This window comes from Lynx canadensis, chromosome D1 (assembly GCF_007474595.2).
Source record: "Lynx canadensis isolate LIC74 chromosome D1, mLynCan4.pri.v2, whole genome shotgun sequence".
Classification (NCBI taxonomy): Eukaryota; Metazoa; Chordata; class Mammalia; order Carnivora; family Felidae; genus Lynx; species Lynx canadensis.
Genome location: NC_044312.2, coordinates 84,653,508 through 84,672,626, shown reverse-complemented (window position 1 = coordinate 84,672,626; position 19,119 = coordinate 84,653,508).

Genomic DNA, 19,119 nt, shown 5'->3' with positions numbered 1-19,119 from the left:
ACCTGGTTAAAAAACCAAAATTCGTGTTTTTGTGGGGAGCCTAGGGTCATACAAGAATCATGATACTTGAAGAATGGCCTGGTCTACAGTACATACTGGTCATCACTGGTGCATGCACTTTCTCTGCCTCCAACAAAGAGGTGCTTGGTTCTTTGCCCAGATTGAGAACTGCCGTGTCTAGTTGCTGAATCCTCAGATACACCTTGCGGCCATTCTCTTCGGAGACCTGCATCTCTCCAATTATAGAATCTGGAGCAGCAATCATTCTCCAATGCTTCTGGACTCTTTAAATATCTACTCCCCATTCTCTGGAAAAACTCTCTCAAAACCTTTCTACTCCAAGCATAATCCATTACCTTTCCCATCCCTGAAATATCTCTCCTCAGATAACCTAGTTCCATATTCTCTTATGAGCCTAGACTTTTGGAAAAAAGAAGTCCTGTTTGGAAATTATTTTTGGGGGGTATGTTTTTGTTTTTCCCCCATTTCTTGGAAAAGCAAAGCCAAAAAAAATCGACCTTCTTTAAACAAAGAGGTGTGAATTATTTACAGCAGTGAGAATAAAATGCAAATTAATATCTCAGTACATTGTTCTACCACACAGGGATGGCTCTATGTTAAATAGAGCTTATTTCTTCCTATTTAACTAGCAGTTCAAACTATTATAAAACTAATTGCCTGTATTGGTGTGAAATGAGTTTCAGTATTTGCAGAATTCAAAATTAGTAATTCAGCAATCTGTTGTTAACACAACCTTTTGTTTTCACCCTTCCTCTGTTTATCAAATTATCTGCAGATGGTTCAGATCACAGGGTTTCAAAAAGAAATTTTTTTTACTAGAAAAGCAAGTGCACTCTTTGAAGCTGTATTGCTCCCACACCTGTATCCCATTCACTAAGCATGTTCTGCCGTGTATTAAGATGTTCAGATATGCTTCTGTTGAAATGATGTTGTTACATTCCCAGAGATAGAATATTGAGGAGGCTGAATGTGAACTCGAAGAAGGTAAGTGTGTTACTGAGTGATAGGAAGGGAGGGACCCTGTAAAATAATGTTTTTGAGGAGTTACAATATCAAATGAAACCTTGGACCGTTCAGGTACAACTCAAGTGGGACTAATCTGGAAAATGAAACTTAGAAATAGCAAGAGCATTATTAACAGACAAAAAAAGATAAAATCCTAAATATTTAGCTATATGTTACATTATAGTTGTCACATTGAATACTGTGGTGAGCACCCAAAACATTGTATAAAAATAAAATTCTATTATATATTTACTAAAGGATTTATTTAGAGAGATAATTCTTAGAAAAAAGATATTTTTTGTAAGCTCCTAGGGGAAATACTTGGTTTTTAGGTTCCTACAATTCCCTGGTCACAACTTTTTCATCAACCAGTCAACGTATACCCTTGTTTTATGTTCATTTCTGTTTAAAGCCACCTTATTTAATACATATTTTTGATTTATCAACATCGAACTCATGGCCAACAGCACTATAACTCATGCCTGAGTCGCATGCCTTCTTGGACTTAGGAACATCAGCACTACTTTGAGGAGTATTTTATTTTATTTTATTTTTCTTCCAAGTTTTCATTTAAATAGTAACTAACATACAGTGTAATATTACTTTCAGGTATAGGGTTTAGTGATTCAATACTTACATACTAAACTTTGTGCTCATCACAAGTGACCTCTCTAATCCCCATCACCTATTTTATCCATCCACCCCACACCCCAAGTAATTCCCCTTCAGCAACCATCAGTTTGTTCTCTATTGTGAAGAGTCTGTTTCTTAGTTTTCCTACACTTTCCCCACCCTACATGTTCATTTGTTTTGTTTCTTAAATTCCATATGTGAATGAAATCATATGGCATTTGACTTTCTCTGACTGACTTATTTCACTTAGCTATATATTCTGTAGCTCCATCCACACCATTGCAAATGACAAGGTTTCATTCTTTTTTATGGCTGAATAATATTCCACCGTGCACATGCGTGTGTGTGTGTGTGTGTGTGTGTACACCACTGAAGGCCATTTTAAATAACAAAATCACCAGCAAAAAGTAGAAAAATGCAAATAACGTGGCACCAACTGGACTTCAAAAAGCACTTATTTATAGTGTGAGAACTGAAACAAGAATGAAGAAATTTGCCTGAACTTTATTTGGTCTCAACTGCAAACATATACATTGTATGACTCTAATTTTTTACCTCAATGTTCATATCCATGAATGCCCATAAAAGCAATGTGAATATTGGATTTGGGGGATTACAAATAAATTTTAGTGAGTAGGCAAATTCACAAATACAGAATCTGTAAACAGTGAGGATCCACTGTACTTAGAAGTAAATGTTTATAGGTTGCTATAAAGGAGTAACCTAACCATATTTTTTTAGAGGTTGGGTTATTTAAACATTTTAAGGCACTTTTGATTGGGTCATAATTATTCAGTCTGGAACATTAATATTGGGAGGAATCTTAAAGATCGATTTTTATAGGTAAAGAAGATTGATCCTGCTTTTTACTAGAAAAGCAAGTGCACTCTTTGAAGCTGTATTGCTCCCACACCTTTGGGAAAGACACCTTTCCCAAAGTTGTATTATAAATCACATAGTGGCTCAACAGGGCCTAAATCTCTTATCCCTTGATCCTAAGCTTTTCATTACTGTTCTACCCCATACAGCATAGGATTTAATGTTAAGGTTGAGATCGTATGAATGATTATGCCAATTCCTGGTTTGAATCCATTCAAAAAAAATTAAGGAGTTCAACACAGCAAAAGCAATGAGCATTGACAGTTAATCTTGATAATTTCACTAGCATCAATGGTAGATCTTCTATGAGTCTAATTTCTATGATGAACATATCTTTTATTTCACCATACCCAACAGAGATGTATGCTCTCTGCATACACACAAACTGGCTTTAGTCTTCAGCACAAACTATGAGTAAAGTCAACCAGGGTGGATCTTAAAGGTATTATTAAAATGATAAAGCTAAATAAAAAAACTTTTATAATATATACAGTATCAAAAACTAGATTTTCATTCCTAACTTTTTTATATGATATATTCATCATATCGTTCAGATTCAACAATGTCACATTCAAATGACTCAACCTCTAAAAAAACTATGGTTATGTCACTAGTTTGGGCACTAGTGACCCAAAAAACATTTATTTCCAAGTATGTCTATTTTGAAATTAGGGATAGTTTAAATATTGAGCGACTGATTCTAACACAGATGCTGGATAGATAGATGAACAGAAAGAAGGAAATTTGGTGTCTGAAACAAAAATATACTTAATCATTTTGATAACATATTCCACTGGAATGTCTCTGTATCCAAGACATCTTTGTCTCTGGGATTAATGATTTTCATTTTGTTCTCAATTTGCTACAGTAACCAGAGATCAAATTTTAATATTCTATTGAGTTAAAGTCACTAATTATTTCAAAAAGGCAGAGAGAAGAGATTTTGTCAAGAATTGGTTTATGAAGCCTGAGCTATATTCTGAAGTCATAAATACCTCTTCTTTAGAGTCCTTCTTCAAATTTGACTGCAATTTTAAAAGGGTTCTATTGCTTTTTAAAATGGATTGTCATGGGTCATTAACTGTCCCAGAACTTTAAGTATTTCCTGCACTAGGAAATCAAGGATGGAACTGACAGCCTGCTGGACTGAAAGTCAAATGACCTGGAGTCAAGAGACCACTGACTAATTGAGGGAAATTCTGTTTGAGAATGGGAGTCCATGGACAATGGATAATTATCCATCTTACTTAGGGTCATTGATTAAACATGAGTGAATTTTTTTAATGTTTATTTATTTTTGAGAGAGAAACAGAGCACAAGCAAGGGAGGTGGAGAGAGAGACACAGAATGCAAAGCAGGCTCCAGGCTTTGAGACAGGCTCCAGCACAGAGACAGATGGGGGCTTAAACTCACAAGCCATGAGATCATGACCTGAGCCACCCAGGCACCCTATGAGTTACTTTTTTAAAGGGCTATGTTTTGGGACACCTGGGTGGCTCAGTCCATTAAACATCGGTCTCTTAATTTTAGCTCAGGTCATGATCTCACAGTTTGTGAGTTCAAGCCCCACATCGAGCTCTGTGCTGAGCATGTGGAGTCTGCCTAGGATCCTCTCTCTCCCTCTATCTCTGCCCCTCCCCACTCATGCACACTCTTTCTCTCTCAAAATAAATAAACATTAAAAAAATAAAGGGCTATGTTCCACAAAAATAAATAACAATAATAATGTAGAGGCTATTGTGAAGAGTGCAGACTTAGAGTCTATAATTTCATGTTTATAAAAATCTTAGATTCTATTTCCAATAACATAAATGTTGGAAAACCTAATGCTATGTGACAGTTACTCAGGCTTCTGATATCTGGTTAAATAAAGACCAGAAATAATTTTCAAAAGTATATTGAAGTTCATTCCTGAATAACTTCAGTAGTTCTTATTTTAATTATTAAAAACAAAACCTATGCAGAATAAGAAGTAGTCTCAAAAATGAGCCAACAAAAGAAATTAATAACCTAGCTAAGAAAGATATTGGGCTTTGGAGTCAGGCAAAATTCACTAACAGTTCAGGTTAGTCATTTGATTTCTTCAGGCTTCCTCAATAAATCAGTACAGTGATACCTATATGGTAGGTTGGTTGTAAGTTCTAAATGAGATAATGTCTATAAAGTACTTTGCATTTCTATTATATGTAATATAACTGTGTAAAAGTTACCACCAAATTTAGTGGCTTAAAATAATACATATTTATTATATGACAGTTTCTGTGGGTCAGGAATCTGGGCCAAATTTAGCTAGATGCCTCTGGCTTGAGTTCTCTCATGAGATTGCAGCCAAGCTTTTGGCTGGGTCTGAAGTCTTGTCTGAAAACTGGACTGGAGAAAAGATTTCAAGCTAACTCATGTGGGCTTCTATTCCTTGGGACTATTAGATTGAGAGCCTCATTTCCTTGCTGACTGTTGGCCAGAAGCCTCTCTGTTTCTTTTCATATGGACCTCTCCACAGGGCTACGTGGTAATATGGCAGGTGGCTTTCCCTAAAGTGAGCAGTCCAAGAGAAAGAGAAAGAGAACATTTAAAACAGAAAATGCAGTCTTTTTACAGCCTAACATCAGAAGTGACATCCCATGACTTGTGCCATATTTGATTCATTAGAAGCTGATCAGTAAATCCACTCAAGAGTAGGGGATTACACAATGATGTTAAGTCAGGAGTTTGGGGTCATTGAGGATCATCTTCAAAGCTATTGAGAGAATGGTTACGGTTCCAAACAGGTGGATTTAAACATCCCCTGATCATAACAATTATAATAACAGCAATCTTTCTATGGAGCTTGTTATTGCCAAGCAGTGTTTTAAGTGTTTGTATACATATTAATTAATTTAATCCTTACAAATTATCATGCTTCTTTTGAAGATGAGAAAATAAAGTTAGAGAGAATTGTCCATGAACCAAAGTGTCCATGGTCACAGAGCTTATAGTGTTATATTTGTAATTTGAATTCAAGCAGTTCCAAAGCCTAGAGTCCTAAATATTATGCTGTACTACTGCACAATCAGTGGCCCCTAACCTTTATGACTTTCTCAGGAATCTGATGAAAGATATGAATTCTTTTCTAGAAAAATATACTAAGGTACATTTTCTGTACCATTTTAGAGGGTTTTCAGAAACCCTGAAATTCACAGATGGACACCTGATGTAGAACCCTTGTCTATATATAATGCTACAACTTGAATAGAATTCAGTAAAACCTAGATTTCTTCATAGCACAAGCTGGTGTAGTAAGGAACAGACTGTGAATCAGTAGAACTGAGTTTGGATTCCAGCTCAATAGGTAAGTCATTTCACTTGAAGCCACAGTCCTTTTATCTGTAAAATGGACATAATCCTTTCTCTATGTAAGAACTAGCATACACTGAGTGTAAAAACTCACATATATTACTTTGTACCATGCACTGTTCCAAGTGTTTTTCTCAGAGTATCTAATTTATTAATACTAACACATCCTCCCTTTTCCCTGTGAGATAGATATAATTATAATCCTGTTTTAGAGCTAAGGAAACTGAAACCCAAAGAGGTGAGGTACCTTGTCTACAGTCACATGGTAAGGGGCAGAGTCAGAATTTGAACCAAGTCAATCTGATGTTGAAGTCCATATTCTTAAATGCTGCACACCATCACCCTCTGGGGCTACTGTAAGAATACAATAAATATGCAAATATGAAAATATTCCATAAATGGCAAGTGCTAAACCATTCCAGATACATAGTTGAAAGAGAAATGAAATTTATTTGTATTGCAATCATGTAACTTCACAGCTGTGAGACCTTAAACAAGACTTTTTAAACTATCTGGACCTCTGCTTCCTCAACTATAAAAAATGAAAAATCATACATCTCTTCCCTTTCTTAAATATGATGCCTACAGGAAGACATTCAGTAAACTGTAAAGCATTAAGTTAATGTAAGTTCTTATATTTATTTATATTTCATCTAATTACCTTGACAAAGGTCCTTAAAGTGGATAAATGGTATTTCAAACTCAAAACCTTGAGTTTCTTTTATAGAGGATAATCTCCAGAAAGTATCAAGCCTGGCTACATTTGCTGATGCCTAAAAAAAAAAAAAAAAAAAAAAAAAAAAAAAAAAATATATATATATATATATATATATATATATATATATATATATAAAACCAGGTACCAAATATATATGTATATATATATATATTTAAAACCAGGTACCATCAAGCACTAGACTTGTCTTCTGAACATCTAGACCCACCTGCAGTTTAAATTTTTCAAGAATTGGTTTGGCTTTAGGGCACCTTGGTGGCTCAGTTGGTTGAGTGTCCAACTTTGGCTCAGGTCATAATCTCACAGTTTGTGAGTTCAAACCCTGCATTGGAATTAAAAAAAATTCCATTTACAATAGCAACAGAAATAAAATAAAATACTTCAGAATAAATTTTACCAAGGAAGTGAAACTGTATACTGAAAACTATAAAACATTGATGAAAGAAATTGATGAAGACACGAATTATTGAAAAGATATCCCATGTTCATGAATTATAAGAATTAACACTGTTAAAACATCCATACTACTCAAAGCAATCTACAGATTGAATATAATCCCTATGAAAACTCCAATGCCATTTTTTTTACAGAAATAGAAAAAAAGAATCTTAAAATTTGTGTGGAATTATGAAAGACCTCAAATAACTAGAACGATCTTGAGCAAGAGGAGCAAAGGTGCAGGTAGCACACTTCCTGATTTCAAACTATATCACCAAGTATAGTAATCAAAAACAGTATGGTGCTGACATAGAAACAAACACGGATCAGTGGAACAGAATAAAGAGCCAGAACAAAAACCCACACGTATATGGCCAACTAATTTTCAACAAGGTTGCCCAAAATATATAATTTATTGAAAAATTATCTTGAAAAAACTGGAGAGCCACATTTAAAAAATTACACTGTTGTACCATACACACAAATCAACACAATGGAGATTGAAGACTCAAAGGTGGGACCTGAAACCATTAAATCCTAAAAGAAAATGTAGGAGAAAAGCTTCTTGACATTGGTCAATGCAATGGTTGTTTGATATGTCACCAAAGCACACGCAACAAAAGCAAAAATAAGTGGCACTACATCAAAATAAAAGTTTCTGCACGGCAAAAGAAACAAATGAAAAAATAAAAAGAAAAGAAAAGAAAAGGGAACCTATGGAATGGAAGAAAATATCTTCAAACTATATGTCCAGTAAGACGTTAATATCCAAAATATATAAGCAACTCTTACATCTCAATAGCAAAACAAAACCAAAAAAAAAAAAAAAAAAAAAAAAAAAAAAAAAAAAAAAAAAAAAAAAAAAAACAAATAACCTGATTTAAAAATGGGCAAAAGACCTGAATAGACGTTTTTCCGGAGAAGACATATAAATAGCTAACAAATATATGAAAAGATACTTAACATCACTACCTATCAGAGACATGCAAGTCAACATCACACTGAGATATCTCCTCACACTTGTTAGAATGTCTATTATCAAAAAGGTGAGAGATAACAAATGTTGGCAAGGATATGGAGAAAAGGACTTGTGCACTTGGCTATGAATTGTCATAGCCATTACAGAAAACAGTATTGGGGTTCCTCACAAAATTAAGAATAAAATTATCATCTGATCTAGTAATCCCACTTCTGGATATGTATCCAAAGGAACTGAAGTCATTATCTCCAAGAAATATCTGTATTCCCATGCTCATTTAAGCATTATTCATAATAACTGAGATATGGAAACAACCTAAGTGTCCATCAATGGATAAATGAGTAAAGAAAACATGATACCCATGCATGCATGTGCATGTGAGCATGTGCCTATGTGCACGTATGCACATACACACAATGGGATACTATTCAGCCACAGAAAATAAGGAATAAGGAAATCCTGCCATTTGTGGGATGAAATTGGAGGGCATTATGCTAAGTGAAATAAACCAGAGAGAGAAAGACAAGTATTGTATGGTATCACTTATATGTGGAACCTAAAAAAAAACAACAAAAACACCCAAACCCTAAAAAGCGTTAAACTCATAGTAACAAAGAGTAGAATGGTAGCAACCAAGGACTTGGGTGGGGGAGGGGGGTGGGAGGGAGTGGTATGAAGGAAATGGTGAGATATAAGTCAAAGGATATACATTTCCAGTTATAAGGTAATCTAATATTCAGCTGCGTGACTTTAGTTAATAATACTGTATTGTGTACTTGAAATTGGCTTAGAGAATAGGTCTTACGTATTCTCATTGTAATAAAGGTTACTATACGAGGGCACCTGGGTGGCTCAGTTGGTTACGTGTTGGACTCTAGATGGTGGCTCAGGTCATGATCTCACAGTTGATGGGATCCAGCCACACATCGGGCTCTGTGCTGATAGCATGGAGCCTGCCTGGGATTCTTTCTATCCCTCTGTCTCTGCCCCTCCGCAGCTGGCGCTCTCTCTCAAAATACATACATACATTTTTAAAAAATAGAAAGAAAAGGTAACTATATGAAGTATTGGATGTGTTAATTAACTTGATTGTGGAAATCCTTTCACAATGTGAACATATATAAAATAATCACATTGTACACTTTAAATATGTTACAGTTTTGTCAATTATATTTCAAAAAAGATGGAGAAAAAAAGGTAACATACAATAGTATTGAGAAGGTTAGCAATGGACTCAGGAGGCCTACATTCAAATCTCAAGCCTACACGTATTGTCTATGTGACCTTAAGTGAGTTGCCCAACTGCTTTACACCTGCTTGTGCATCTGTAAAAAGGGGATAATAATAGTACTAACTTTATAGGATTGTGATGTGGGTTAAGTGAGCTTTGTACATATTCAGAACAGTGATTGGCAAATGTTAAAGACTCAATTAATATGAGTTATTATATTTCAATGACTGCACTCTCTTCCCCATGTCTCATTTTAATACCTATGAAGTGGGAACAGTACTGAATTTTATTTCTGATTAGGATTGTAACACATTTTCAAGTTGCTTGAAGACTATTTTAAACTCTGTAGGTGCTATGGATCTACAAAGGGTAACTGTTTTCCACTTTTAAAAGGGAGAAGATAATTACTATGTGGTCTTTTTTAGGAGAAGCATTATTCAACAAAGAGTTGGGTTTTTTTTTGTTGTTGTTGTTGTATTTTTTTTTTAGCACCCACAGAGTTGCAAGCTACTGTGGGATGACTCAAATGATTTAGAAAACTCAATTCTGGAATGAAGTGGAATATTTTTCTTATATCAGAATTTCTGTAACTGCAATATCAGAGCAGGAGAATATCAGTTTTCATGTGGGAAAAGAAATCCTTTCATAAGAAACATACAATATGTTACAAAGAGTAAGTAAAGAAAGAATCTATTTTAAACTGCCTCTCCTCTTAAGAAAAATAAACCCATTTATTCTTTGCATATTATGTCCATGACTACCCTCTGCTTTATCAGAAGCTCAAAGGTATCCCAGGCACCTATCAGGTCAGCCTTCCACCAAGTACATTTCTATTTTTGATTCCTCAGAGGAAACAACAAAGCTTACAGGCTTGTTTTGGATTGGAGTTTTTCCCCTGTCACACTGAGGACTAACTGAGCCCAAACCCCCTACTTAATGGCACTGACAGAGACCAGCTCAAGGGAAAAGACAATGTGAGTTTATGAAATAAACACATAAATATCTGTTTAAAAAAAGATGGTGACATACAATCTTGTCATTAGCAAGACATTTAATTAGAGGACCAGACTATCATAGGCTCACTTACAGCATCTTCAAATCCTCTCCAAAGAGCACCTCCACCCTTAACAACTAAAATTTAAAATCAGACAGAAATTGGGGCGCCTGGGTGGCTCAGTCGGTTAAGCATCCAACTTCGGCTCAGGTCATGATCCTGTAGTTTGTGAGTTCGAGCCCCACATCGGGCTCTGTGCTTGACAGCTCAGAGCCTGGAGCCTGCTTCAGATTCTGTGTCTCCCTCTCTATCTGTCCCTCCCCCGCTCTCTCTCTCTCTCACACACACACACACACACACACTCTCTCTCTCTCTCTCTCTCTCAAAAAAAAAAAAAAAAAAAACAACTAGAAAAAAACTTAAAAAAATCAAACAGAAAAAGATGCTTGCTTTTTTCACCAGTTAAATACAACTGGAACTTGTGCTTTACTTAACCAGATTTCCTGAGCAGTTATCCTGGACTCAGATGAATCCCAAAGAATGGACAGGGTATATGTGCATTTTAGGGTATATATTGGGGGAGAATGCAGAATGTTATTTGGGGAAGCATTGTAACAGCATAAATTCAGAATTAATCCAGTTTATTAGTGAACAAAGGTCAAATAGGAAAAGTCTTGACATGCCTGGGTGAGGTGTAAAACCCAGAGGTATTGAGCCAGGGTACCTGCCATGTGTATATCATGGGTCAAGAAGACCCCACAGCAGAGTTTAAAGGGAGAAGTCCAAGCCATAGCCAGGGTGAAGGGTACAGTTGGGTTTTAGAACTTAGAAATGGGAATGAGAACAGAGCCATGGCCCGAGTTAGCAAGGATGAGGAGGGGAGACTGAAAATTTCCTGAGTGAAATTTTTGCCTCTGTCCATTAGGATGGACAACATACCAAGCAGCCATGGATACAAGGAGAGCCATGGTTTCCTCATATTAGGATGACAAGTAATTTCCCTAGGATCTTAAATAATCCCGTAAGAGTAAAGGGGAGAGAAGGAACACTAAATTTGACAACCCAAAAGAAAATGAGTTTCAAATGGTAGTGTTTCAGTTAAGTTCTATTTAACAGGGCAGATTAAGTTTTTGCCTCTTAAGCACAAGACACAAATACAATTACATTTGTACTTCTGGATTTGGTGCAGTAGACTCCATCGCAAAGGACAAGAAAAAGGAAGAGAAGTGCTCACCTCAATGTGGGGAGAACCAAAGGGTCCAGAGAAGGGAATTTTGAAATTAATACATTGTGGATTCTCTGGGTACCTGGGTGGCTCAGTCGGTTAAGTGACTAACTCTTGATTTTAGCTCAGGTCATGATCTCACAGTTTGTGAGATGGAGCCCTGCATCAGACTTCAAGATTACAGCACGGAGCCTACTTAGGATTCTCTCTCTCCCCCTTTTTCTGCCCTTCCCCCACTCATGTGTGTGCATTCTTTCTTGCTCTCTCTCTCTCAATAAATTTTAAAAAATACACTGTAGATTCTCATGTACAAAAGCCCTTTCACTTACTCCTTAGCTTCTCTCCTTACTTTGAGAGAGGTCTGGAAAAAACAGTTGCTAGGGCCAGTTAGTTTTGGAAGCCCTGATTAAAATTTGGCAAGGCCTGAAGTTGACTGCCCATTTTCATGGTTTGAGAGCAGTTTTATATATTGATTGCACCTTTCAAGTTTAAAATACAACTTGTAGTAAACAGCATGGCTTTATTTAAAAATCTGAACAGATACCAGTGGTGGGATGGAGATTGGCAATGGCAATGGTACTTCTAAAGCATTGAACTCCTTTGATGTTTGCTTGCATTTTCCTTTTTTGTTACCCCCATGGCCAACTGCCAAGACAACAACTGAAATGAAAACAATACAGTTCCCAGAAATGAGGTCTGCTGTGTTTTCCCTGGCAAGGGAGGGTTCTATCATATGAGCCCAAATGTTGGAATGCATCTTAAGATTGATTGATTCAAACAATTGCTTGTTTTAATTTTAAAAAAAATCATTTATATTTATTTTGAGAGAAAGAGTGCGAGCAGCGAAGGGGCAGAGAGAGAGACAGAGACAGAGAGAATCCCATGCGGGCTCCACGCTGTCAGCACAGAGCCTGATACAGGGCTTGAACTGACGAACCATGAGACCATGACTTGAGCCGAAATCAAGAGTTGGATGCTCAACGGACTGAACCACCCAGGTGCCCCTGAAATTACATGTTTTATACATTACAATATAGGTCAATTGATAAAACCATGTTTTCTGTATTTGGGGCCAACTATCAAGTTTAAGAAAAAAAAATAGAAGAATTAGGAAATTGAAGAAGAACAATAATTTAATGAGATCAATTTTATGATTTGATAATCTATACATTAAAGAGTTATATTCAAAAAAATGTTTATTTTGAGAGAGAGAGCATGAGAGGGGAGGGGCAGAGAGAGAGGGAGAGAGACAATCCCAAGCAGACTCTATGCTCTCAGTGCAGAGCCTGACACAGGACTTGATCTCACACACAGGGCTCAACCTTATGAAGACCTGAGCCAAAATCAAGAGTTGGAAGCTTAACCAACCAAACCACTCAGGTGCCCCTAAAGAATTCTATTTTTAAAATACAGAGAGCACATAAACCAGTGCTATCAAATGGAAAGTTGGGAGATAAAAATATTATAGTAGATAAAGCTTGAGGCCAGTAGGAGGTCTCTATGTATTAATTAATTAGCCCAATTTGGGGGGAACATTTATAATGTACCAGACACTGTTCTCATATTTCGTGCCCCACGTTGGGCTTTCTGCTGTCAGTGCAGAGCCTGCTTTGGATCCTCTGTCTCCCTCTCTCTCTTCCCCTTCCCTGCTTGCGCTCTCTCTCTCAAAAATAAATGAAGATTAAGAAAAAAAAAAAGAAAGAAAACAGAGGTAGCAATACCAAAAATAACAAATAGTAGACACTAGTAGCAACTTCATCCTCTGAACTGGATTGAGGGTGCAGATCCAAGAGACTGTAAAGGGCCCTTTGAACAGACTACGGTTGGTGCAAATTGTTTTAAACTTTACAAACCCTTGCAAGATTTGGTTGAATCTTCAAAGGAGGGTCCTGATTATAATAAGAATAAAAATATCATTAACCACCATGTAAATAACAATAACTGGTAGCTCATATTTAAATGGTATTTTGAGAATTAATCAAATACTCTCATATTTATTATGTAATATGATTTTTAGAGAAGGGCTACTTATGATGGTAAGAAAACGGACATTGTACCCTGACTTTGCAGATGAGGTAAGTAAGATTCACTTAAGTTGAGATTAAGTGCAGTCTTTGAAATGCATCCTGTCACGCAGCCAGCATTAGTTTTAGTCAACAACATTGCAGCAACATCCTCTTGTATTGGGATCGGATTCAAAATTTAGAACTTATGGCAAAAACTGAGTAAAGTCAAAATGACTTTGAAAAATTTTCTATAATCAATCACCAGGAGGATCTGGCTTCTTTAAAAAATATAATTGTTTTATATATGAAATTCTAGTAAATTAAATGCACGCATCATGCAACTCTACTGAATTTCTGTAATACAGCTTAAAACCAAGGCCATTATTTATTTTGCAGAGAATATATTGTCTAGTGGTCTATGAACTCCCTTAATTTCTCTTCTAGGATTGTTCTCTGCTTAAACAGAATCTCCACTGCTCTAAATTTCAGAGAAATCCGAAGGGTTCTAGGATTCAGAGCCTGTGATCATCAAATAGGTTCATTATTGTAAAGAACTAATGACTCTTGTCTTAGCTTTGTTGCTAAACAATTCTTCACAGCACAGTTTTCCCTCACATATTTGGACTTCAGCTAACCCACATACTTTCTGGGAACTTTCCCAGATCTTTGAACATATATAGTAAAAGCAGAGGATTCACATATCTATTCTTTGCTGTTAGAAATTTAATGGTAGGAAATTTATCCACGTGACTTAGTTTCAGCATTTGATGTCTTATGAGTAAGGCAGCTAGGAACAACTGCAACTAAAAGAAGACTCTCAAATCCCACTTTGCTACCAGGGAATTATAAGAAATAGGAGTTCAGGGATTTTATTTTTTTGATGGTTTCTCCCCCCTAAAATTCTAGTACCCTCACCATTTTGAATCCTAAGCTATACCATTGTAATTTATGAAAGTTTTAGTTCTAAAAGACTTTTCTAATAGATGATTAAGTTCTTAAAACCAAGACTTTTTTTTAAGAAATCCAAAGATATTTCTAGAGCAGTTGTCAACAAAATTGACAAAATTAAACAATTCGAAGAGTAATAAAATCAATTGAGGATTTTAATTGTGGAGTTCAACTCTAATTTTTAAAATGTCTCAACTTGGATCATCTTAGGATAGGTTAGTAAAAAAGTACTGGAAAAAAAATACCCAGATTTTACCACTTACTGGCAGATTGGTTTTGGCAATTTATTTAAATTTTCCAAACTTCACATTCTTTCTCTTCTTTTTCTGTTTCCTTTCAAATAAATGGGGCAAATGACCTAGTGGGAAATGGTGATTTTTTTTCCTTTAATTTCCCCCTTCATCCTCATTTTAAGGTAGTAACCATGCTTTGTAATTTCTTGTTTTTGGTACATTTGTAATATATTCTATAGAAAGCAGAAGCTGGATCATGCTTTTTCTGTTCTGTTAAACTTTATTTTTTATGATCTCAAAGCCATAAATAGGATGTTAGTGTCCTGCTAGAGAGGGAGTCAGGAGTAGGTATATAAGTCAGAAATAAACTGAGCAGGGAGGGGAGCTTCTGAGAAATTGGGAAGACAGGAAAGTTTATGCCTCCCCAGAAAAGAGGGCACCTACGCTCAAGGATTCAGTTGCTTTGGGGATGATGGTGAAATCTCAGAGGACAATGGCTGCCACCTTGTAGGCCTCCCAGCCTTACTTAAGAGTCATATGACTGAAGCCTCACAGGGAAGCAGCAGGGCAACCTCTCTTGCCTACATGGATTGGGATCCTCATGGGTGCCTGTATGGCCACTGGTATGAATGGGTGACTGAAAACCAGATGGGCCTTCCCGAAGTCTTAGTGTCATTTTGATCCTGGTATTTTGCACACTCTGGAGCATGGGGAATGATCTAACAACAAACCAGGTTACATGACCTTTCAGCCTACTAAAGTGGGGACCACAGTCAATATTTGGTTGACTGAAAACACATTTTAATGAGGTATTTCTTACAGACCTCACATTATGGGCTGGGAATCTGACAAATAACTTGATATACAGTTGAGCCTTGAACAACATGGGAGTTATGAGTACTGACTGTCACAGAGTCAAAAATTCTTATATAATGTTGACTCCTCCAAAAACTTAACTACTAATAGCCTACTAACTACTAATAGCCTACTGTTGACTAGAAGCCTTACTGATAACATATACAGTTGGTTAACATGTATTTTGTATATTATGTGTATGATATAATGTATTCTTTCAATAAAGGAAACTAAAGAAAAGAAAATATTATTAAGAAAATTATAAGGAAGAGAAAATACATTTACAGTACTGTACTGTGTTTATAAAAAATAAATTCACATATAAATGGACCTTGACGGTTCAAATTTGTGTTGTTCAAGGATCAACTGTACATTGATTTTACCCCTCCTTCCTTCCTGTCCTTCCTTCTTTTTTCCTTCTTTTCTTTTTTTTGTGGAATCTTCCTGGAGTCCATCTGAATCATAATTATTGCTGACCTTCTGGACTGATTAGCTCAGTGGATTGGGGTATGTTGTTAAATGAGTCGTGGTCGCATTTTATTCATTTATTGCCCAGAAAGCTTTAAATGGAAAAAAGGACTAACCAACCATCAGACAGTCCTTTTATTGGATTCACAGACTCCCCACATAGGAATTGATTGGTCAAAGTGAATTTTAGAAGACAACTTGACGAATAACCATAACTCAAAGAGGTGTAAGTCTTGCCAGCAACAAATAAATGTCCCTACACAGAGAGCAGCATCAAGTTTCAGAAATGACAATTTCTTAATGTTAGTTGAAATAATGGTGCTTTTCCCCCTTAGGAGTCTTGATATTAATTAAAATAAAATTAACTGTTGTGGAATGTGATAGCTAAAGTTTTAGTCAGCTCAAAGTTTTGTGCTTCATCACCACCCCTACCTTCTGCTGACAGAATCCTCTTTCTCATGGAGAATCCATTACACATATTTTGGTGCAGAAGGATGGCCACAGAGCTAATCATAAGACCTAACCAATTAATTAGTACATTGCATCCACTCGCCATAGTGATTGATTCAAGGATGGCTATAAAACTGATGACATCAATTGGAAAATTCAAAAGAATTTTACAGTTGGATCTGTAGCTTTAAGTATTATGTAAAACTAGAATTAATTGACAGTTGTCATTTTTGCTACCACATGAGGAGAATTTATCTAAAGAAAAGACAACATTTGAGTCTCTAGATCCAACCTAGCTTAGGCTGGACTCCTTAGTTACATTATCAATATAAATTATACCCTCCATTTTTTTCTTGAACTTTTTTGAGATGACTTCTCTCACTTGTTTTCAACAGTGGCTGATTCATACACTCTGTCTTCTGTTTCCCTCTCTCTCTGTCCCTCCCTTACTCTCTCTCTTATAAATAAATAGATAAATAGATAGATAAATAAATAAATAAGTAAATAAATAAATAAATATTTATAAAAAGTGGGGGGTGGCGCCTGGGTGGCTCAGTCGGTTAAATGTGTCTTGATTTCAGCTCAGGTCATAATCTCACAGTTCGTGAGTTCAGAGTGGGGTCTGCTTGGGATTCTCTGTCTTCCTGTCTCTCTGCCCCTCCCCTGCTCATGTGCTGTCTCTCTCTAAAACATATATATATATATATTTTAAAAAGTGCCTGATTATAGAAATCACATCAAGTCAGGAAATTACTACAGTAAAACCTTGGGTTGCAAGTAACTTGTTCTGCGAGTGTTCTCCAAGATGAGCAAACATTTCTAATTAATTTTAACTTGATAAATGAGCTATGTCTTGCAATATGAGTAGTACAGGATGCTGAATGTCAATGATCACAACTGAGCCAAAGGCTCTTGAAATTCTCTTTGATACATGAATTACAAGCATGTTTCCAGAACGAATTATGCTCACAAACCAATATTCTATAAGGGAAAACTTAAGATTCCTTGAAAGCATTTCAAAACATTTGTAGCAAAAGGGCTGGTCCTTTTGGTAATAGCATATTTTAAATAATATAAACATTAAATCTGTCTTTCAGTAGCATGTCTAACCTTCTTTGCTTGTAAAGACTTCCAGTAGGGATAATTCTGTAGAACACAATGGAAATTTCTCTGCTCTTCTGCAGGTTTTGTAATTTCTGAAGTAGGAATTATTTCCATGAAGAAGGCTGCTGTGGACCCATAATGGTTTTCATAGAAGAAACTAGCTATGTATCAATTTGTGGTTATAACTAGGAGAAGTTTACGGTTGTTAAAAATGCTATGGGTGTATTAAGTCACAGAACATTATGTAATAGTACACAAGCCTCGGTAACGAAGGGCTATTATTATCTGCCAAAAGGATGTTGACAATGCTCTGGGTTCTTTCACCTGAGGGGGATGGTATTTGCTTCATTTACTGGTATTGTTATATGAGTGATTGTATCAAAACAACATTTGCCAATTGATCACCAAAACCCATTTCTTGCTGCTTGGTAATAGAATAGGTGACATTATATTTGAAGGCAGAATCTTAACAGGCTCTTATTCTTGCAAGTGCTAGGATACTAATGAATTTATTCTGTACTCTTTTTGGATTAAAGGAGGAAAGTATTCTGCTTGCCTAGGAGAAAATAAAATTATTCCTGAAAACAGTACATTTAGTTATTTTAGCTTTGTATTAACTGGGCCATGGTATCAAGTTATGGAAGCTAGGTCATTCCACTTAAGCAAAAGGGTGGAAAGTCATCAGGAGGTTTGGTCATCAGAATGGACAGCCAAACTGGAACAAAGTCAGAGAATCTGTTGGACATCAGAAATAGCTGACATCAATGATGAAAATTTGAATTTTATCAAAAAACTGTATAAGAATTTATTAATAATTGTGTCTATTTTGTTATCTATACAATTTACATTAATAGATATATTATTAGTTAGAGTAGGCTAGCTTCTGCAATGAACATCCAGAGTATAATAATTCAAATACAAGTTTATTTTTATGAGGCAGAACTGGAGAAATTAATAAATTAAGGCAATCCTCTTCCACATCATCATTCAGATAGCCAGATTGACAGATGCTCTACCATCTTCAAAATATAGCTTCTCAGGTTCTAGAATCATTTCTAGTCCCACTGTCTAACCAGGAATAGGGGCATGGAGAAATACCTCACATAAGATACCTTGAAGTGGCACATGCCACGTTTGTTCCCATTTCATTGCCTAAAACTTGATCACACAGCCAAACTTAATTGCAAAGATAGCTGGGGAATACAGTTCCAGTTAGACAGCTAATTTCCACCTGCAAATATACAACATGGATAGGGGATCAAGAATTGTTAATGGACAGCTGTTCATCTCTGTCGTAATGTTCTAATATAGGGTCATCTTTGGTTTTCTGGAAGGAACCACACCTGGTAATAATGTATTATTCTTTTAAGGTACTATATATGCAAATTGACAGTTCTATTCACAAGTGAGTGAAATTATAGTTTTATTTTCCTTTGTTAAGTATTTTATTCTTTTTTTTAAAAATTTTTTTGGGGCGCCTGGGTGGCGCAGTCGGTTGAGCGTCCGACTTCAGCCAGGTCACGATCTCGCGCTCCGTGAGTTCGAGCCCCGCGTCGGGCTCTGGGCTGATGGCTCGGAGCC